General features: G+C 40.5%; 1 long non-coding RNA gene and 1 pseudogene across 2 annotated transcripts in view; one reads left to right on the top strand and one right to left on the bottom strand.

Moving 5' to 3' along the window:
* Nucleotides 1-1,240: 1,240 nt before the first annotated feature.
* Nucleotides 1,241-22,815, bottom strand: part of LOC309626478 — a 108,348-nt gene continuing 86,773 nt past the window's right edge. The window contains exons 2-3 of the long non-coding RNA XR_014243222.1: nucleotides 1,412-18,673; nucleotides 1,241-1,327 (exon numbers count right to left, since the gene is read on the bottom strand). This is a non-coding gene — a long non-coding RNA (uncharacterized lncRNA). The remainder of the gene's footprint in view (nucleotides 1,328-1,411; nucleotides 18,674-22,815) is intronic.
* LOC309626464 (ribose-5-phosphate isomerase pseudogene) lies at nucleotides 18,665-21,261 on the top strand (annotated as a pseudogene). Its single transcript has one exon. The product of its transcript is annotated as a ribose-5-phosphate isomerase pseudogene (transcript).

Below are 22,815 nucleotides of genomic sequence, written 5' to 3'. Positions count from 1 at the left end.
AGCCATCAGTCCCATTAACCTTACATACCGATGTGATTTATGTTGCCTTTTCCAAAAGTCTTGGCCTGAAAAACTCAATACTGAACACCTGAAGAAAAAAAAAAAAAAAGCCCATTGGCAAAGCTTTCTTTTCACAGTGGGAGACTCCCAGCAACGTTGCCAATATCCTGGAGGCTCAATACCTTTCTAACTTTGCAATAACTCCCAAGTCAAACAAATTGCCAAAGAGTTATAAGCTTCTTATTAGTTGGATGGATTCCTCCAATTGCTCTGTTGGCTTCACTTTCCCCGCACACATGTTGGTGAGCTGCACCGATCATTCGTGTGCCTGCAAGTTTGCTCTGTGACGGAGGAGCACTGGCATTTCTGGGTTAGCATCTGCTCTGTGATCTATGATCTACGATCTCCACTCCCTCCTGCCTTCACTTTGAACTGAAGTGCTGTGTGAAGCAACCCCGCTACCCACCACCGAACAAGCCGAGACCTGAGTCTTGATGAGTGTTACAACACTTGCATTGTATCCCAGGCTAACCAGTAGCACCAGTATTCAAACTGCAGCGTGATGAGAGCCACAATGAACTGAATGAAATGACCGTGGTGGCCAGAGTTGGGCTGGGCACTGGAGATTGCCAGAACACGGATCACAGAGGCTTTGAACAGGAGAGGCCCTGGGGAACCCCATGAAAAGCTAAAATAGAGAATTAGGATTCTCATGTGGCCCTGAACTTACACAGCAGAGACTAAAATGGAGAACTGGTAGAGAAACAGTACACGTCGCCCAAGTAAAGATCAATTTGATCCTTTAGGGTAAAAATCCACTTTAGGAATGAAATTGTTCATTTCAGTTAACAGCCTTCAATTCATAATTTGATGTCCAATCTTCTATCTCATTTTGAGTTGAGAAAAATTTTGCTACCATACCAATTTTTGTTTCTGCATGGATTTCTGTAGGATGTGAGATAGGTGTGATGATTTCATTATACAATGTGAAATGAGAATGTTCTGTCAAAATGTATTCTTCACTGAAAGCTCCTTGAAAGGAATGATAAGCTAAGTTTTCTGTTTTGTTTTTCTTTGAACAGCACACATGTCTACAGTACACTGGTTCCAGTCTTCCCCTTGGGTGAGACAAAGTTTATGACAGGGACCACAAGGCTGATTTCTATACACTATTTCTATTGATTTAAGCCTCCTACCTGGGATTAGAAGAAACAATCATTTTATTAGCTACAGTCAAGGAGTTATGGAGAAAATCTGAGTCCACTGGATATCCATAATTCCATCTTTCCTCCTTAGTGGTGTTCTCTTATTTCACCTAGAGTTTTTCCTAGACGTACAAACAAGATTTCAGGAGGTTGGCTGAGGAGTGGAAAGACAGAAGAGGAGGAGAGAAAGAGGAAGGGCAGCGTACCTGCACAAGGTGTGAATAAGCCAGCAAATTCCACACGAAGGTCTCTGATACTCAGGACCTGAATCTGAAACAGAGAATGACCTCAAATTGAAATGGAACATGGTCATGACCCAAATGCTTCCTGAGAACCTCCCTCTCCTTGTCCTAAAAAGCACTATCACGTGGTGAAAGAGGACATTTCCTTGATAACTGCCTTCTCTCATCCGTGCCCTTATTTCAGCAACTCCAAGAAGACAAAGAGACACACATGACCTTCTTGGAGTCTATTCATAGCAGAGAGGCCTTTCCCAGTTCAGTCTTTCCTAATTCCTTGTAATCACTTTATTTTGTTAGTAGAATAAATCTGTCACCCAGAGTTTTCTAGAGGCTTCATTATTTATACTTCCACATCCAGAAATAGATCTTGATAAAGCAATATTATTTATAACTACTGTGACATTAGCCAAAGCTTTACCCATTTAATAGAAAGGATTGCTGTTAATTCCAACCATATTAGTCTTAGTGGTGCATATGTGAAGTAAAGAAAGCTACCAGATGACCAAGTAAATAGGAAGAATATAATATGTAGATTTTCATTTTCTATACTATAGCAAAATCTATCAGATTTACCCCTTTGGCATAAGTGTTTGAGAATAATAATAATAGAAGAAAATAATTTTAAAAAGAAAGCTACCAGAAATTATCTGCTGGGGTCACACTGAAGAAAATCGCTACAATTTTTCGGAATGTAGAAATGGCCTAATCCATCAATATTACTCCTAAAAGCAGGAGAAGCAAATGAGAAATGGTCTAATTCCTGCTCACATTTCTTTAAGAAAATCATCTAACTCTTATACATCAGTTTGCCCACTTGAGAATAAACTTGAATACAGAGTTTTACTCTTAAAATGATAAAAAGAGCAAACTTCGGTTGGAGATGGTTAAGCAATTGGTGAAATACTAAGCATCTTATTTATTCTCAGCATTACTGGGATCAGAAAGCAATTATGTGGTTTCCCTTGGAGTAGAAAGGAAAATAAGCTCTGAAAATGGGATGGGGGTTCCAAAGTAACGTAAGATTTTTAATGGGGGGAATTGGGTGCGGGGTAGACCAGATCCCTGCATTATCTGTTCAACTTCTCTCTAAATCTAAAATATTTTCACAGTAATAATGTATTGAAAAGAAATTGGGTGGGACTGAGAGATGAAAAGACCAAACCCAGAGCTGCAGATGCATCAAAGAGCTGGTGCATAAATTCTGGTCTTAAATTGCAGATAATAACCAGAGGAAGCCCCACCTGAGATGCACAGAGCACCCATCCCTTTGGTAACATAGATCACCCATCTCTAGATTGTTCTGATCTCCAGAGAACAGTCCTCAACACTTCTGCTGGACAAAGAAGACCTCACTCATTTTACACCTAGCAGCCATGTCTCCAGCCTCTGCAATTTGTTCTCTCTGAGCATCATTTTATTCAGGTATTTTCCCGAGCTCTTTCTCTCCACATATGCACGGTGCTTTGACAAACCATTTCTTCCTTCGACAAACACAGCTTGTGTGTGGAATCAAGTCCCAGAAGTTACAGTGAACACATACATGGTATCTGTGAATCTCTTCTGTGTATGTGTGTGTATTTTAATCTGTTATTTAAATTGTAAGGCTTACTGGGGAGATGAAAAAAGAGTATAGAAGAGGGAAAGGCAATGATATCAGTTCTATGCAAACAAAGTAAATGTGGTTGGTGCACGCCAAGATTAAATGTGATCAAGTGCTTCTGTACAAGGGAAAAAAATCCCAGACTGAAAAATAGAAAACTGCCTCAGTCCTTCCTTTGCCAACTTTCTTAAAATAACTACCATTGTGTTGGATTAAAAGGCATTTGCTGAAGATTTTGTGAAGAATTAAGCGTATTTGTTATTCTTTTAAAACAGAAACAAGAATAAAAGGAAAGCTGTTAGCCAACATTCTCTTAGAAGATAAAGCTTTCAAGATAGCAGAGTATCTGGGTCAGTGGAGAGCCTCTGCGAATGTTCTCTTGATTGACAGCTCTTCAGAGTTTCAGCTGCAAACTTAACACTTCCTCCCCCACCCCCAGTTCAGAGGCTCATCAGACTTGATCACTGAGAAGTGGTCTGTTCCAGTGTCCTGTGGATGGGTGATGTCAACCTGGTCCAAGGGTTAAACCCTTATCTTGCCAGTATAGAATTTGGGGACCAGGGAGAAAAAGAGAATAGTCGAATCTGACAGACAGAGAGAAAGGAATTCCAGAATATCATCAGTGCTCTTCATTGCTTTGCAGCTGTGTCTGATGGTTCTTCTTCCATACCTCCGTGACAAAAGAAAACAAAATCATTCCAGGATGCTTTCCCATAGATGAGCCCCTGACAAGAAACCCAATGTCAGGTGTGGAGAAAGCAGCCTATCCTGGAACAAGCCAGAGCTTCTGCAGCCAGGGAAGCCCTGAGAAAGCAGCTTTTACAACGTACAGGTCATGTTGGTTCAGCACGTAGCCCTCGACAGCGCCCCCTTGAGACCGACAGCAGGGAGGAGGGCAGTGTAGAGACAGCAACGCTTCTACGGGGTGTTCATTCTGCCCTATGATTGGGATTCATGTAGGCTTAGAGGGCTTTCCTCAAATACCAGAAAGACTTAATTTGACACCAAGTATCTCTGTGCTTTCAACTGGTCCTTTATATCAAAATGATTCCAGCGTGGACATCACTCTTGAACAGTGGTTCTCAGGTGAAGTGATTTTGCCCCCCCAGGGACATGTGGCAAGGTCTGCAAACATTTCTCGTTGTCACATCTGCTATTGGCATCTAGTGGATGAACTCCTACGATGCACAGACTACTCTCCACAACCAGGAATGATCTGGACTGAAGGGCAATTTTGCCGAGGTTGAGAAACTCTGCCCTAGAGGATGGAATGAAGATTAGTTTCTTTTTTTTTCCCGCAAAAGAATGTTGTGTAAATTTTTAAAACTCCACAAGAGAACGTCCCAGTGTTTAAACTCCTCTGTTTCTGTTATCCTATCATGTACACCGAGACCTTCACAACCTGCTCAAACAAAACGACTAACAAATAATCGCTGGTGGCAGGAAAAAGATATTCTGAATATATACCACAACTTGTTTCTCTAGATACACTCATCAATGAACCCAACACACACATTGGATGCCTACCACATTCAGGCCATTGCTGGTTACAATAGGTATAATAGAATGTAAAGGGGTATAGGAAGCAATTAGAATCAAAACAGAAGGAGGAACACACTTGTGGAAAATTAAAATACAATATAGAAAGCATTAATAAGAAAATCTAATAAAGCATACATTTAGCTAAATATTAAAATTAGCAAGTTAATACTGATGTTTTATCTAACCATTTCAAGGAAATTAAAACTTTAATGACAAGTAACAAGTTTAATACCTGCTGATTAATTTGCTTTGGGGGGGGGGATTATTAAACCAGTGAACGCCTATCAGCATTATTTTTAATTTTCCAATTCAATAAATGGGATTCTTTCTTCAAAACCACTAGAAGGCCACTGAGAGATTGAATTGGCCCAGCATTCCCTAAAAATAAAGTGACTGTGCCAGGGCGAAACTCAGAAAAAGAACTGATCAAGCTTAGGTTAAATCGACATAAATATTCTTCATGAAGTCAAAGATTTGTAATTATACTAGAAAGCAGTATAGAATTAGGTGACAAAAGGGAAGCCTTTCAAAGTAGACACACAAAACCCTCTTTTTAGCTTAATTTTGCTCGAAAATGAAAAAGAAACTTTGGATCACTTGAATTTAAAATAGTGAGAGAAGTCAAAAATAAAAATTAGATTAAGAGGAGAAAATCCATTTGAGTGAAAAAGAATTTTCCATGGCCTAACAAACGTACCGAACATACTCAACTAGAACGACACTTAGCAATTTGCACCTGACTCTCTTCCTCCCAGCGTTATTACATCTAGACCATATAATGGCTCTACATGGTCAGAGGCAAGAATTTGACAGCAGATGGAGCCTCCCGTGAGGTGGAATGGAGCTGTTCCCCTTCCCCTGGGAAAGTCTCTGAGGCGGCAAAGCCAAGCCAGGCTGCCCCACAGAAGCCCTCAGATGTGACATAGCAGGACTGGATGGGGGCACTGGTTTGTGGCTCCCGCTTTGTCCCAACACTCGGCAGTTAAGTGAAAAATTATATGCCACATCCAAGAAGTTCTAGGAGCCACACAACAATGTTGGACTAATGAAAGGGTTTTTTTTGGTACATCATTCATGTTTCCCCATCCATCAGGCAGAAGAGGAGTAAAAACTTGACAGCTCTGTGGGGAATAAGCCCTGTGTCTGAAGTTGGCAGCCATCCTTTTGCTTCTCTAATTGTCTGCAGCTGGTTCAAGATGGGAGGGTCTTCATATTCCATTCCTACCAAAGCGGCATCTCACAGGTGCATGCCAACATCTCAGTGCTGCCTGGCACAAAGTTCCTTCTTGTTTGCACGCTTATACTTTACTTGAAATCTAGAATGATACCTGGCATGACAACAAACACTTTGAATAACAGCACTCAGCAATTCGCATCTCTGTGCTAGATGTGAAAAACAAAGAGCCACGGAAGATGGACATCTGGTATACCGTGCGTCTGTCTAGGTCTGCCCCAGACAACACCAGTCTTATAAGGAAGACAGATGTCACAAGAGATTAGAACCTCAGAACTTGTCCTAATGGTCACGATATGGTCAGCTTTAACCACCATGTCTCATAGGAGTGAGCAAACGCAAATAAAATTAGTAGAGTCCTGGTTTTTAAAATTACAAGTATACAGAGGGATAAAGCCATTGACTTTGATTTTAAAACAAAACAAAATACCTATATATATTTATTTATGCATATATAATCCTTTTTACAATTCGACAGTTGCCAAAATAACTGCAAAAAATTATGTTTTGATTTTTTAAGGTAATTACAACCAGGTGACTTCTCAGACTAGCAATAAAATAAAAAAACATATCATGACCAAATGGGTACCCTAGACTATCTGGAAGTCAGAGAAGATTCCAACTTCGTGAAGGCATGGCTTAGGAACAGTTCAAGGAAAAAGCTGAACTTGAGCTAACTTTGAAAAATTGATAGCCGCAAAGTACACTTTTTCATTGCTTTTTATTGATTGTGGTGATCTCAAAAGCCACCAACACTTCTGTCCTTCAACGGAGAGTTTTGGCAAAGTGTCTGGCCTCAGATTTCCCAAGTATCTCATGTCACCCTTAATATACCGCCTCCTACCCCTGCAGCACTCCCACCAGCCTATTGCCTGATTTGTTTGTTTGTTTGTTTTGGCTGTAAGGCTGCATTTGCACTGTTGATACTCCTATCTTGTCAATTTTGATACCCACAGCTGCATGCTTTCCACAAAATCACTCATCAATTGGAAGGGGCACAGGTTGTGCCCTTAATAAAAATACCTTTAACTACTATAATGTTCCACTTACCAAAATTTTATATCGTGTAAATCAGTTAGTCGGCACAGAGAAGAGGAAAATGTTTTGACCCACATAGCGAATCAGATATGTAAACCCTGATCTCCTGAACTTGAAACTCTAGCCCTCAAAGCCAACCAGCTAAAAACTCCAGACAACTATTACCCCTTAGTTAAGGTGGATGCATACCATAATATTCCTTGTAGCATGTCGAAATGTGCTGACTAGAAGGTACACTGCATTTTTGCCCTTGAAGGACACTGAGTGGTCCTAAGGTCAATACTGTGATATGACCACAGAGACAAACTAAGACATTGCAACCTACTTAGGAACATTAAGCCTTAGAAAGGGAGTCACTTATGAGGCTGTTGAATATCGGCCTCCATGGATATGTTGTAAATTCCCTTCATAACAGCACAAAGTAGTGGCCTGACAGTTTGCTAGAATACCTGCAAATGATGGGGACCTCACAATCTCACACTGTCACCTAATCTGTATGCAGACACAGCTAATATTTACAAAGTTATTTCTATGATCAAGCTAAAATAGGCCTCCCCAATAGATCTTCCTATTAGTCATAGTTTCAGCTTCTGGATACACTCGGGGTGCTGAGCTTCAGGTGAAAGTTCTGGTGATTCCATCTCCACATGCTGCTACCCCTGCCATTAAGACATGGGCACTGGGAACAAGGAATTTCTTTGGATCCCAGCCCTACCAGGAGCAAACTCTTGTTGAAACCTGTAAAGACTTACTCTTCAAAGCAAATCAGAGTCCTTAACAACTTATAAGCAATAGTTTGTTAGCGATAAGAACAAAATTGAGTGGTGAGCCATGGCATTTTTAAAAGAGCAAGAATAAAAATAGACTGATTACATATAATCACATATGTTGAACTATTTCTAGCCTAGATATAATCTGAATATAATGAATATTGTTTCAAGAGATAAAGATAACAATAATAACAATAATTTTATTTATAAACCATTTTCTAGCCAATGTGCTTCGGGCATTGCATGATCACTTACAATGATTAAAATGCTATTTAAAACATCAGATGAATGAAACACAAGCTCTTCTTCAGACATAAAGTGAAGTAATGCTAAAAGAATAAGAGTGTCATACTAGAAGTACAGAAGAATGACACCAGGTAGTAGGAAACATCACAGAAGGAACTTTTCTTTGTGTTTTTCCACTCTAGTTACTCTGAAAAAAAAATCTTTTAAATCCTCTTCACCATGTCTTCTAATGTGCTTATTTCCTAAGTACTTCCTTCCTCTTTAGTTCCGGTTCTTTATATTAAATTTTTTCTCTTTCCTTAGGTCAAGATCTAATTTCTAGGTCCAGTCAATCAAATTTACATAACAAGTGGGTTTATTTTAAAAAACAAAAACAAAAATATTAGAGTGATTTAGCCGTTGTTTTTAATAGTGGGGTTTTCTTGTATTCATGATGTATTTTGGCTGTATAACCAATGACATTTAAAAATAAAACATGGGCAATGACTGAGAGTAAAGTCCATACAACTGTAATTTCCAACCTTTTAGCCATCACGACGTTCTTTCACTCTGAGTTTTGCAATAACCACTAACTCCCTCCTCCCTTCAAAAAAGATGAGGATGGTGTGAAAAGCACTGTTGGTTACCTACACCACAACCGTTTCCTCCCTCTCCCCGCCTTCTTCCTTGCCAACAGAACGCTATTTTTGTCCAAGTATCAGGGGGTCATATGCTCATGGAAAGTGGCCGCCTCCCCAACCCCAGGAAGAAAATGTTGACTCTAAGTTCAATGACAACTTCAGCCTCCCTTTGCCAGCAGCACTCTCGGTCCCAGTTACTCCATGCAACTCTGGCCAAAAAGACATAACAGAAAGCCTGATAGGAGTTTCCCAGGAGACATCTTCCTCCCTACGTGCCTCAGACTCTGTAGGTGTGATCTTTGCAACCAGAGCAGCTACTGTGGGACCACAGGATGCAGAGCCAAAGGACCAAGCTAGCACACTGGCTTCAGTGGAGGGAAAAGATGGAAAGACACTGGGTCCCTGAGGAACTTATGAAGCCAAACACTGCATTTCTTCTTATATAAGATAATTTTTCCTCCTTGTTTAAATCTATTTATTTGAGCATTCCCCCACTTGCAGCTAAACATCCTAACCAACTCAAAAGGCGTGTCTTTTTATATAATTGAAATGAATCACATACTTTGGGGATTCATATTTTTAGGAAACACTCTCATACAACTGAAAGCACCTGGAATCTTTTAAACCAATTTGAATATCACTCAGGTAACATTTGCATGCCATTAGGTAGATATTAACCTACAGAGCATATTAACATACATCGTATTTTTTAATTCCTATAATTCCATGTAATATAGGTATCATTCCTTTTTATAGATAAGAAGAACCAGAGAGGTCAAGGAATTTGCTGAAGATCACACAGTTTGGAAGTGTTAGAGCCAGGATTTGAAGTCAGATTTTCTGAGTCAAAGTCCAGATCTCTTTCTATGACATTTTCTGCTACATTGACCTGATTCTTATTCCTGGCTGTGTTCCTAGACTGAATATTGACAATGATCTTAATCAACTTTAGGTTACTGTTGACTGACCGTGGAGTTATATTAGAACTTTGGTTGAAATACTTTACTTACATAAAGTTTTTTTACTTAGTAGGGTCTCAAAAAAAAAAAATTCTTGTTCAACATAATCAACATCACGTTTGATGAACTTAATGGTCCTATAAGAATTTGGGTTCAACTGTTAATGACAAAAGCTAAAAATATATTGCCCACAATGGATAGAGTTTTCATTAACCAATAAACTTTAAAAGACAACTAAAAAAGATGCTGAGGGTCAACAAGACATGCAGATCCATGCTCTCATAAAACTTTTATGATTCTAAGGTGAGAGGACAATGAACAAGTAAGTAGACTGATTACCTGATTACAATGTTTCAGATAGGAATGACATGATTAAGAAAAAAAACAAGAGAAACAACATTGTAAATCAACTATATGTCAATGAAAGAAAGAAAGAAAGAAAAAGAAAGGAAGGAAGGAAGGAAGGAAGGAAGGAAGGAAGGAAGAGAAAACAAGAGAAAGAAGGACCAACCTTAGATAGGGTCATTGGGAAAGACCCCTTACTTCAAACAGCTGACATTTGAACTGTTATATTCATGAAGGAGGTGCCTGTGAAGATATGGAAGAAAAACGTTTGGCTCAGAGGGAACAAAAGGGCAAAAGGTCCGAAGCAGCGATAAGGTGCACATCTTCTAGGATGCGTGTTGACGTCATTTGTCCTTGACTCCAGCCTGCTGCATCCAGCTGCTCCTCAGCATGTCCACCTGATGTCTAAGGTATTTCAAACCTGAACTCCTCCCCTCCACACCTGACCCTGGAATCTGCTCCCCTGTGGTCACCTCTCCCCCAGGTCATGGCAACCCCATTCTTGCTTGGGCCAAAGCCCTGAAAGTCATCCTTGATTCCTCTCCTTCTCTCACTCACCTCCTGCGATCAGGCAGGAGCCTGTGACTCTGCTCTCCCAGTAAGTCCAGATTCGTTCTCACCACCTCCAGGGCTGCCACCCAGTGCAAACAACTGTTAGGTGTAACCCAGATTATTACAAAGGGCTAAGAGGAAGATGAGGCCAATTCTGCTCACAGAGTACAAAATTTAAGGAAGTACTTAGTCTCAGGGTCATTTTCCTGTTACAGGACTGGATAAGAGAGAAAAGTAGGTGTTGAAGAGATTAGTGCCTTAGTCCAGGTAATGTGTGATATACTTGGATTAGGGTGATAGCAGGAAAAATTGGGAGAGATGGATGGCTATTTTAAAAGTCAAGCCAACAGAATTGCTGGTGAATTATAGATAGAAATTACCTTAAAGAGAGGAAGGCTGATACGGTGGAAAATGGTATAAGGTTTGTGGGAGGATGAGGTAGACAACTTTTCAAGGAAGATGGAAGAAAAAGATCTATTTTTTTAAATGTTAAGATGCCTATTCGATATCCAAGTGGAAATAGAAGAAAGTGATTGAAGAAACATGGTATACAGGAAAGAGAAGAGACCAAGCTGGAGGTAAAAAGTCATGAGTCCTCAGTACATGGAAGACATGAGCCTAGGTGAGATCACCTGAGAAATTTACACATGGGTAGGAGAAACGCAGAGAGCCCAGCAGTAAAGGTATAAAATGTAAATGACAACATCTGGGAGACTTCCCTCATGGAGAAGGTTTCCCTCTCCTTGAAATCTTTGGATTTCACCTATTTCCAGAAATCTGCATTTCTCTGGCCTCTTTCTGTATATTTGCATTCATTTTTAATTTCCTTCCTTGTCAATTATTTCCTCCGGTGCATTCACTAATCCTCAGACTTGGCTTTCTAGACCTAAAACCATTCTCAAAAGTCTTTAAACTCAGACAATTTGTCAGTTAATTCATTATGACATATACATGAAAACAATTACATAAATTAAAATAGGATTTATTTCCTAAATTAAAAATTATTTTTTATCTCTTTTTCTTTCTGACTGAAGACAGTGGTATCTGGGCAAGTGAGAGACAAGGAAAATCATCACTAGTTTACACTTTTCAAAAATATTCTGAGTGCTTGATATTTCACTGGCACACCCAGTCTGCTGTATCTTTTTTAATTGAAGTATAGTTGATTTACAATACTGTGTTAGTTTCAGGTATACAACAAAGTGATTCAGTTGTATATGTATATATATAAATATATATATATATATATATATATATATATACATTCTTTTTTCAGACTCTTTTCCATTATAGATTATTGCAAAGAATTTAACATAGTCCCCTGTGCTATACAGTAGGTCCTTGTTTGTCTATTTTATACGTAGTAGTATGTACCTGCTAATCCCAAACTCCTAATTTATCCCTCCTCTCCCTTTCCCTTTGGTAACCATGAGATTATTTTCTAGGTCTGTGAGTCTGTTTCCATTTTGTAAATAAGTTCATTTGTACCATTTTTTGAGATTCCACAAATAAGTGATATCATATGATATTTGTCTTTCTCTGTCTGCACAGTCTGTATTTTAACCTCACATCACAGAGGTGGCCCAAAATCCTATTCCTAGAACAACCGAGCAGTGTTTTGATGACCTTCTAGTAGTTTGTTTCTACAAAACAGAAACAGACTCACAGACATAGAGAACAGACTTGTGGTTGCCAAAGGGGAGAGCGGGTCAGGGAGGGAAGGATTGGGAGTTTGGAATTAGCAGAGGCAAACTATTATATATAGGATGGATAAACAACAAGGTCCTACGGTATAGCACAGGGAACAATATTCAGTATCCTATGATAAACTGTAATGGAAAGGAATATGAAAAAGAATGTATATATACATATATATATAACAATCACTTTGCTGTACAGCAGAAATTAACACAACATTGTAAATCAACTATATTTCGGTAAAGTAAAAAGAAAAAAGAAAAAGAAGACAGAGGAGGAGAGGAAAGTGAGTGACTCCAAGGGAAAGGTGGACTTGTTAACTGAGGAATCCCTGGAGGCTGTTTCTAATGACTTGATCTGCTATCCAGCTGAGGTCCCTGATGCTAGACAGAATATTTATGGTTTGACTCTGAATCGCAGGCTAAGAAATTACGTTTCACTTTATTTATCCATTAACGATATCACACACGACCTGTGTGTGGCCAGAGGAAGCTAGAACTCTGCTCCAAAGTTCTAAACCCCTGAGTCCAAACGCCGGCACCTCCCTAATCGTGACAAGCCCTCGGTGGGCATCCCCAGACCCCTCGCCGGTAGTATGGCTCCTCCAGCCAACAGCAGGTCATCTGTTCCTAAAGGGTCTTTCCACTGTTTGTTTTCTCTTGCCCTTATCACAGAGGTGGATGGTATTAGATATGTTTCTTTTTAGCAAGTATGAGGTAAGCAGAGGTCAACCCAGTGTCAAACAGAGATGTAGAAAAGCAGATATCGTTACAGTGCAAACCCGCCAGCTTGAAGTACAAACAAAAGAATTCTTTCAGCGACACTTCAAAACCAATTGAAACCATAGTGGGGCTCTGGGGGCCACTTTCTAGATAGAAGTCAAGCCAAATCTTCAGGCTCAAGGGCTCTTCTGTCCTGAGCTGACGGAGAGAAACAGGCTTTCAGGCAACCCTTCATTTTCTCTCCAGCTCAGACCCAGCTATGGGGGTCACTCTAGGGCCTGTTTCAGAAGGCAGTTCAATGCGACAGAGATTGGAAACAAAACCTAGAAAACCATATGGTGTCCAGCCTGTCATCCTCTAGTGCTGAGTCTATGCCAACCCCTCAGGTGGGAGAAAGGCAGCCCACTTGCTCAGAGCTGCCGTTGACTCAAGCCAAGAGAGGAACGCGAGAACGCAGGACGTTACTCTGCATTTATCACCTCAGCTCTGAGCTCCAAGGTGGCAATTACCTTACTTCTCTTTTCATCATCAATTCAAACTTTCAGGGTTTTGCACAGAGTAAGAACTCAATAGATCCTTCGGGAACAAATTCCCTGTCTTTTAAATCTCAGTATCTAATATCCTTATATTTTCAAATTACAGTTAACGAGGCCCCTAGACCCAAAAGAAACTCTCATTTTAGCCTCATTCTACTTTCCATGCTATTTAATTGGGTTAAGCCTAATCTCACTAGTTCTTTTCCTTTTCTTATTTTTTTTTCTATTTTTTTCACAAGCCCTGAGTCCTTTTAATTATCCTTTTGCTCTGGTTCAGCATGCTCTTTTCTTCCTCCTGTGCACCCACCACCTTTCTCCCTGGTGGTTCCTCCTCTTCTGTCATATATTTTATTTTGCTATCACCCCCACTGGCTGTTGTCAGGCTCCTGCTCTCTGCCTCAGCAGGGTGACCTGTGAAGAAATCAAATTGTCCATCAGCCTTTGAGTCATAACATGATAAAAGGTGCTATATTAGCTACTCAAAGGAACAATATAATCCAACCATTGCTCAGGGGCTGTTTCCAGCTTGTCGCAAGTTTTTACTGGTCTACAACAGTTTACCACCAAAACCACTTACGCCCTGTACTCTAAGAAGTTAATAAACTCAGTGTTGGCAGATTGCATTACAGCCTCACTTAATGCAAACGGTACGATTTGTTCTTTTTTTTAATATATAAATTTATTTATTTATTTATTTCTGGCTGCATTGGGTCTTCGTTGCTGCGTGCAGGCTTTTCTCTAGTTGCGACGAGCAGGGACTACCATTTGTTGTGGTGCGCGGGCTTTCCGTTGCAGTGGCTTCTCTTGTTATGGAGCATGGGCTCTAGGCGTGCAGGCTCAGTAGTTGTGGCGCTTAGTTGCTCCACGGCATGTGGGATCTTCCCGGACCAGGGCTCGAACCCGTGTCCCCTGCATTGGCAGGCGGATTCTTAACCACTGAGCCACCGGGAAAGTCCCATGATTTGTTCTTTACTTCACTTTTACAATAAGTGGATGAAAATATATAAAGAAAAATTATTATTAGCTGAATTATTTCATAAATACCCTTTATAAACCTTAAATGTGCTTTAGAAATTTTAGGTACTTTACTGTCAGAGTTGAGTAGTACTGGTTCAATGGATAGAGCATTAACTAGCTATGCAACTTTGGGCACATCATTTAATGTCCTGGGTCTTAGGTAGTAGATGCAAAAAAAGAAAAGAAAAAATAGTCATGATAACAATACTTTCACCTGAGACCCCTATGTGTCTTTCTAATTTGGTCTTAAGTGAAATCACTTCCAAGACAAAAGCATCAATCTGATAAGTTGCCTGCAAACCCAGCCCACTGCCTGGCCCATAAATGTTAACTAGATAAATGAATCCCAACATCTCATTATTTTTGTGACGATGCAATGCAGTAAGAAATGTAAAAACACTTTGAAAACTGTAAAACAATATATAAATGTAATGGATTATTATTACAGAATACAAAGTACTCCTTCAATGTGCTGACTGATTACATAAAGAATTAAGTAAGATTCAAACAAAAAGTGCTATAGAAGTTCACCAGAGGCAAACATGGATCAAAATTGAGACTAGAATGTGGATTCATTCATGTAAAGATCTAATCTGCCATAACAAAGTTTTCCAGACTATAACATCTGTTACACCACCACCAGATTCAATGACATATATATTCGATTTTTGTTACAGCATTCCACTTCAAGTACCAATTTTTATATAGACAGAATAAAAGTCTGAGCTACTCTGGAAAAAAATCAATAATGCAGTGGTTTAAATAACAGAGAGGTTGATGTTTCTCTCATGTTACAACCCAGAGCAGGTAGGAGAACTGTTCTATTGAACATGGTCATTCATAGACCCAACTTTCTTCTAGATTGTGTCTTTGCCATCTTGGAGGGGAATGTCTTCATCTCTATGATCAAAGTTGGTCATCAGCTTATCAGTGCTCCAGTTCAAAGGGAAAAGAGTACGAAAAGCATGTGTGCACTATTTTCAGGCTTAAGCCTGAGGTGGTACACATCACATGTAATTATAGTCCACCAGCCAGAACTTAGTCCTATGACCTTCAATAGCTCCTGGAAAATGCAGTTCCCTGTAAGGCAGCCACATTCCCAGACACAACTCTATGGCTCAACAGACTTTGGTGGAATATCAGCCATCAGACTAGAAGACTTGGTGAAGAGTACAGGCCTTGAGATAAGCATTGAAAGATCTCTAAGATAATAGCAGAAAGTCTAGAAAGAGCTATAATTATAAACTGTAAATTCCTGGGTCCCTTCTTTGCTGCTACTCAAGATCCTATTTCTTACCTTAATCGATCAATTCTTTTTAAACAAATTCTGGAGAAAGAATAATAGCACACTGTTTGAAAACAAAAAAATTAAAAAAATTTTTAGACCTTTGAAATAATGTTTAAGATCTTTATAATAATGTTTAAAACAATAATGTGCACAGCACAACAATTTCCCCTCAGAATAATCAGGCATATAAGAACGTGCCTATGAGCAAAATTTACCAATATTTCAAGTGTTTATAGAGATAAACATTAATTTATGGGAAAAAATAGCAATGGTTTTTCACTGTAAAATTCTAAACAAAGCTCTCTAAATAGTACATACAATTCAGGTTACAAAATCGACACCAATAAAAAGAAATCAACAAAGTGAATTTTAAAAATTTAAAAAATTATACCCAGGGCTGGAAGGGATGCAGCAATATGTCTAAATACTCTGTGATTAGAGAAGGTATCACAGAGGATGTAACGAGCTAGCTATGAAGGATTGCTTGGAGCTTTCCAGATGGATAAGAGGAGAAAGGTCCTCTAAAGAAGAAAGAAATATCTGTTCTGGGAGGGCACTGTATGAATCTCTTTACAGGCATCTACGCAATTTAACCTCCACACAACCCATGATTGTTTTTGTTATTCTAAAACTGAGTTCCGTTCAAGTTACTCATGTCGGTAATTTGTCCAGGCATCCACCAAGAAGCAGTCGCAGAACTTGGCTTCCAGCTCAGTTCCTCAGACCTTCCCTCCAATGCTCTATTTCACGGCCACCAATCATGCCGCCATGTTTGTTCGTAGCTCACAGGAGAAGCGTGGGAGGAAGTATTTTGTCACAGCCTCCTGTGTGGTCTTCCTTCCCCTATTCTTGCTCATTTCCAGTTCATCCTCTACACTGCAGCCAAGGAATATTTTTTAAATTATTTCACAATGAATTAGATGGGGTTGATCACCAATGCAAACCCTCCAGAATGTCCCATTTCACCTGGCCCTCAGGCCCCTCCTGGACACCCCACTTTACTCCTCTGGCCTCATTTTACACCTCTCACCCCCACCACTCCTTGTGTCCTGTGATCCAGCCACACTGGCTCTCTTTCAGCCCCAAGTGCCCCAAACTCTGTCCTGTCTCAGTTCTTCCGACACATTCTTCCTGGTGCCGGGACTACCCTTTCTCCTCTCCTTCCTTTGCCCTCCCTCATTCTTAAGGCTTCAGCTGAAATGTCACTTCTTCAAGGGCTTCCCCTGAATCTCCAAACCTGAAGTGTGTCCCTGCTGCCCCCATACCCTATTATTTTCTCTTATAGCATATTCTCCTGTTCTTTGCCTTCATAGAACTCCTAACAATTTTTAATTATATTTTCAGATACAGTGTAATGCCAGTTACCACCACTACACTCTAGCAATATGAAGGGCAGGGGACTTGTCTATTTTGTTCTCCACTGTGCACCCATCACACACCACAGAACACAGCACATAGTACATGCTCCAAAAATGCTGGAGTGAGGTTAAATTTATTTAAAACAAGAAATAAATTTTTAATAAAAATATTTCAATGTTTGAAGATGAAGGAGTCTCGATAGGCTGTTACAAGCCCAAAGAAAGGAATTATCTAAAATTTTATTATCAATTCATTTATACAGAAAGTGTTAAATGAGCACCCATTATGGGGTCTAATTCCTGCCCTCTACTATTTGGATCAAACCCTCTTTCAAGACGTGTATATCTTGGGAATTCCCTGGTGGTCCAGTGGTTAGGACTCCATACTTCCACTGCAGGGGCCAAAAGTTCGATCCCTGGTCAGAGAACTAAGATTCCACATGCCATTGAGTGGCCAAAAAAAATGTTCTTGTCAATACGTGTAACTATCTTGAGCACACAATCCCATTTAAGAGATGTTTACTTTCTTTCCCAGTGGCTTTCATACTGTAGGACTCACGTGAGTCATTTCCTAAATCAAATGAGAATTTCAAGACAGATATGGAATTCAATTCTACCCCTCCACTGAAATTCTACTTCTCCACTAGTGATTAGTTGAACACCCCTACTTGGAGAAGGATTAGAATCAGAGTAATAGAATCTTGGAGTGTAGAAGAAACCTTCTGAGTACAATCATGATAAAAACTTACTGGACTACATGACCTGGGATAGAAGAAAACCAAGACCAGGACCTGGGAAAGTGATGGTGGAAAGCCTGAAAGAGATAAAACATGCCCCACCTGTGTCTATTCTGTTCCATTCTGGTTTGTGTTTTACAAGATTATTTTGAAAATGGGGGATGCAAGTAAGCAATATTTGACTGCCCTGGGCTGGTCAGAAGCTAAAGTACCATAATCCACAGTGCAAATATAGCAGAAATGGGTCAAATGCTACAATGAAGAGATTAAGGAAAAGATCAACACTTCAAGATTTGTGGTTCTGGACCACCATTTGTAACACCGATCTCATCTCATTCCATAGATATTCATTCATCAACTCCTTTGTTCATTAATTCCTTTATTCATGTATTCATTTAACAATTATTGTATTCCATACCCAAACTTTTCTGAAGGATATGACAAAAATTAATGTATTTGACTTTTCCAATGGGAATAACTTTCTTAAAATCTTGGAAAGTGTGGCTTAAAATAAGTTGGCTCTGATGGGTATTAACTAGACTTATTGTGGTGATCATTTTGCAGTATATGCAAATATCGAATCTTTATGTCGTACACCTAAAACTAATACAATATTATATGTCAATTATATCTCAATTTTTTTTTTTTTTAAGTTGGGTAAATCCTCAAGCAAATGTCCATTCACAACTGGCTCAGCTCTGAGTCTCATTCCCTTTAGAACAATCTCCTACAGGAGACCTGTTGTACCCAGGTTTTTGACCCAGGAAAGTAGAATATGTAACTCAATTATTGCTGTTAAAGCAGAGATGAGAAATCCCCCTTCTTTCATTAAGATACAAATACCTGCAGGCATTCACCTCTCAGGGGCCAAGGTGCCCTTCAGATCGAATTCACGGGCAGCTAACCACAATGGCTCCAGAATGCCTGCTTTGTCTTAAGGCTTCTGTTTGTAAACTCGGCCTCCCTTGAAGGAACAAACAGTCTTCATTTACATGAGCCTTTGCCTGGCATTTATTTTCAGGACTGCAGGACAAACAAAACATCACACAGCGAAAGAGGGGGAAAAAATAAAGCTCCTTATAGTATCTCCCAAGATTTGGCCCTATTTTGACAAAAGATGGCATCCTTGTTTCCCACAGCAAGATGCAAACACATGCTCTGTTCTAACACCAGGATTGGGGTTAGATCTTGGGTTTAGATGGAAGATCGAAACTGATAGCATTTGGCTGTGTCTGCCTTTAGGGCAGCTTAGAAAAAGTACCTGGTAGGTTGTTAACTTGTTGACATTTTCACTACTAACTGTGCTATTGACTAAACAAGGAGTAATTACTTCAGCTACTTGGAGCAGTTGTTAAAAATCACCCAGCTTGGTGGCAGCTATCACGGTTAGGGGATGGGGCTTTAAGTTCCAAATGAACACATGCCATTCTGGAAATTAAAAATCACCACAGAGAAAATAGTGAGCACTTCACAAACAGTAACAATTCATGACGGTAGAGTAATAATCTAACGCTTTGTCTCAGGTCATTCAGCGCCAAAATCTTTGTTTTAGAACATTGAAATGATCTATTCCAAGCCCTCATGTTATAAAGAAGCAAAAATGTAACTCAGAGAAGAAGCAAGTGCCAGAGAAATAAAACACAGCTTGGGAATGATAGGACTGGTTTTCCTGATTCTTTCTTGGGGGCTGTAAGTGATCATGGCCTTAATTTAAGATCAAGATGTGATTCTAATACAGTCAAGAGTACACATAGAGCTGATGGAACACAGTATTTGCAACTGGGATTGTCCCAGAAATCCTATGGCACCAAAACTAGACTTTACACTTTGCTCTGCAATCACTCTGAACCAAGCCTGGGAGAGAATGCCCTTTGGGATGTTTCTCTCTGGGACACACGTGGTCGTGTTCCACGCCCTGCCCCTCTTTTGGAAGCACCCCTCCACCCCCATGCTGATCTAGCCCCTTAACCTCACACTCCTCCCAAATCTAATCTTGGTTCAGAGCTTGTTTTTCCCACACAGCCCTTGTCCTAAACCTTTCCGGATAAAGAAATGTCCTAACTTGGAGGACAAAGGCACTTCCATTGTTTCTGTGCTGGTTTTGTTCTTGAGCCCATTGCCTCCAAGGAACTGGATTTTAGAAACTAATAAACAGCAGGAAGGCACTGCTGTGCTTCTGCATGTATACACATCTGTCACATCAGAACCCTTGACGCACAAGAAACAATGACTCCTTTATTATGATAACTATAACCCTTGGTAACATTTTCACCTGATCAGTGCACAGGATTAATGAAGAGAGCCACGTATTTAGTTAGCTTCATTGGCGATCTAAAGACCTCTGCCTGGCAGTTCGGTGCTGGCAGCACAAGTACCGGTGGCAGGGGTGCTAACAGCGTCTGCCTGGCCCCCTCCACGATGTCCAAGGCCGAGGAGGCCAAGAAGCTGGCAGGCCGTGCGGCCGTGGAGACCCACTTGAGGAATAACCAAGTGCTGGGAATTGGGAGTGGTTCTACAACTGTCCATGCTGTGCAGCGAATAGCTGAAAGAGTGAAGCAAGAGAATCTGAATCTCGTCTGTATTCCCACTTCCGTCCAGGCCCGTCAGCTCATCCTGCAGTACGGCTTCACTCTCAGCGACCTGGACCGACAACCAGAGATTGACCTTGCCATCCATGGTGCTGATGAAGTAGATGCTGATCTCAGTCTCATCGAGGATGGTGGAGGCTGCCTGACCCAGGAGAAAACTGTGGCTGGCAATGCCAGTCGCTTCATCGTGATCGCCGATTTCAGGAAAGATTCAAAGAACCTCGGGGATCAATGGCACAAGGGAATCCCCATCAAGGTCATCCTGATGGCCTGTGAGCCGAGCTGTGACCCAGAAGCCTGGGGGTGCGATTGAACTTCGAATGGCTGTCAGCAAGGCACGTCCTGTGGTGATGGATAATGGGAATTTGATCCTGGACTGGATGTTTGACCGGGTCCACAAATGGAGTGAAGTGAACACAACGATCAAAACGATCCCAGGCGTGATGGACACGGGCCTATTCATCAACATGACGGAGAGAGTCTACTTCGGGATGCAGGACGGCTCGGTGAACATGAGGGAGAAGCCTTTCTAAACTGGCCCTGCAGGAGCGGAATGTGTTCCCCTTGTGTCCCCAGCCCGCCGCCGAGGCGGACATGCCTCTCCAGGAGCCTTTGCCTTAATGTATCTGTGCCAGGTGGACACTTGGCAGGGTGGGGGATTGAGGGTTAAATCCAGTCTTCTGAAGTATTGTTATTAAATGTCTTTTTAAAAAGAGAAATATAGGGCTTCCCTGGTGGCGCAGTGGTTGAGAATCTGCCTGCCAATGCAGGGGACACGGGTTCGAGCCCTGGTCTGGGAAGATCCCACGTGCCGCGGAGCAACTGGGCCCGTGAGCCACAACTACTGAGCCTGCGCGTCTGGAGCCTGTGCTCTGCAACAAGAGAGGCCGCGACAGTGAGAGGCCCGCGCACCGCGATGAAGAGTGGCCTGCGCTTGCCACAACTAGAGAAAGCCCTCGCACAGAAACGAAGAACCAACACAGGCAAAAAATAAATAAATAAATAAATATTTTTAAAAAAAGAGAAATATAAACATATATATCTTACTATTAAAAATACTCAGTTGTTTTTTCATAAAGTAGAACTTGATTTCAGGTTTTATATGAAACATTTACCAAAAGAAAGGAGGACTGTCGTTTAAACTTTTAACTTGAGCCTGCTGGTTATGGTGAAGCCTCTGAATATTGGGTTTGCTGAGAAATGTAAATCAAACTTTTCCTTAAACTGGTGAAATGAAGGGCCCAGCCAGCAGTGATTCCCTGAGGCCTTACTGGAAACACTGAAGTTTGTTTACTTTTCTACCACACTGTTTTATTTTTAGTTTTTGTTGTGTACAGACGCACAATGTGTAGTTACGTGTTGTAAGATGTGAATGACAAAAGTCCGGTGAGTGTAGGGGTGTGGTGTGTGTGACTCAGAATGTGTAAACCACCAGGGAGAAAATGTGGGGTCTCTTTTGTTGAGAACAGGGGATTCATTCAAACCCCTCTTGTTGGAAGCCATTGGCTAGAAGTACTTGCCAGTACTGCCAAAGCACTGCTGTGAAGCACCTTTAAATGATTGTCTTTTCGTCGTTAGTATTTTTTTTGTTCCTTTATTGTTATTTGCATGGTTTGGCATCAGAAGTTGTTACCTCTTTATATTGTTTGAAGGTTGAAATAAAACAGTATGGTGCCAAACAAAAAAATAAATAAAAATAAAAAAGACCTCTGCCTCTTCCGTGAAGGGCACCTTGTTTCTATAGTTTAATTTGAATTTCCATGGTACTTGACTTGGTAATAGGTCAGATCGATGTGCAAAAATTGGGTAAGAATTAAATATTCACTTTAGGCATACTTGGTCTATAATAAACTGATAATTTTACAAGGAGGAAGAGGAAAAAAAAGTTAAAACACATCACAGTACCAGATGGTCTTCAATGCATGGTCCCTTGTGTTTCTCAAGGTGACAAAAGTTTTGGTGTAAATTGTGGGATTTATCTATTACACACCTATGTAATCAACTCTGCAGAAGATTAGTACAAACTTCGGTAATTATTGGGGGGAGGTGGTTAAAAATCCCACTGGCTGAGGATTTTCCCAAGTGTGCTGCAAGGAACACTAATCAAGAGAGGGTTTCCATAGGCAAGTAATTTGGGTAAATACTGGATCAAATAAAATAAATAGGTTTCTTAACCATTCTTCCCAGAGCCTTTATTATGTGAATGTCATTATCATGTGCACTAAGAGGTGGACCAACATCCACCATTTTCTTGCCTTAGCTGACCACAGCTTTCTTTTGAAGAGACTATCTCATGGGACTAATGCACTTCAGATTAATAGCAATAACAACATTGGTGACCACATTTGAGTTCTCACTCTGTACCAGGCATTGTGCTGAGCTCTTCACATTGCATCTCGTTTAGCCTTTCCAGGGACCCTAGGTCATAGGTCCCATTAAATCATCATTTAACAGAAGAAGAAACAGGCTCAGAGAAGTCAAACAGCAAGTCTACAATCACACAGCTGGCAAGTTGCAG

The sequence above is a fragment of the Balaenoptera borealis genome, assembly GCF_965194805.1.
Source record: "Balaenoptera borealis genome assembly, chromosome: 3".
NCBI classification, from domain to species: Eukaryota; Metazoa; Chordata; class Mammalia; order Artiodactyla; family Balaenopteridae; genus Balaenoptera; species Balaenoptera borealis.
This window is presented reverse-complemented; position numbering and strand designations above follow the sequence as displayed.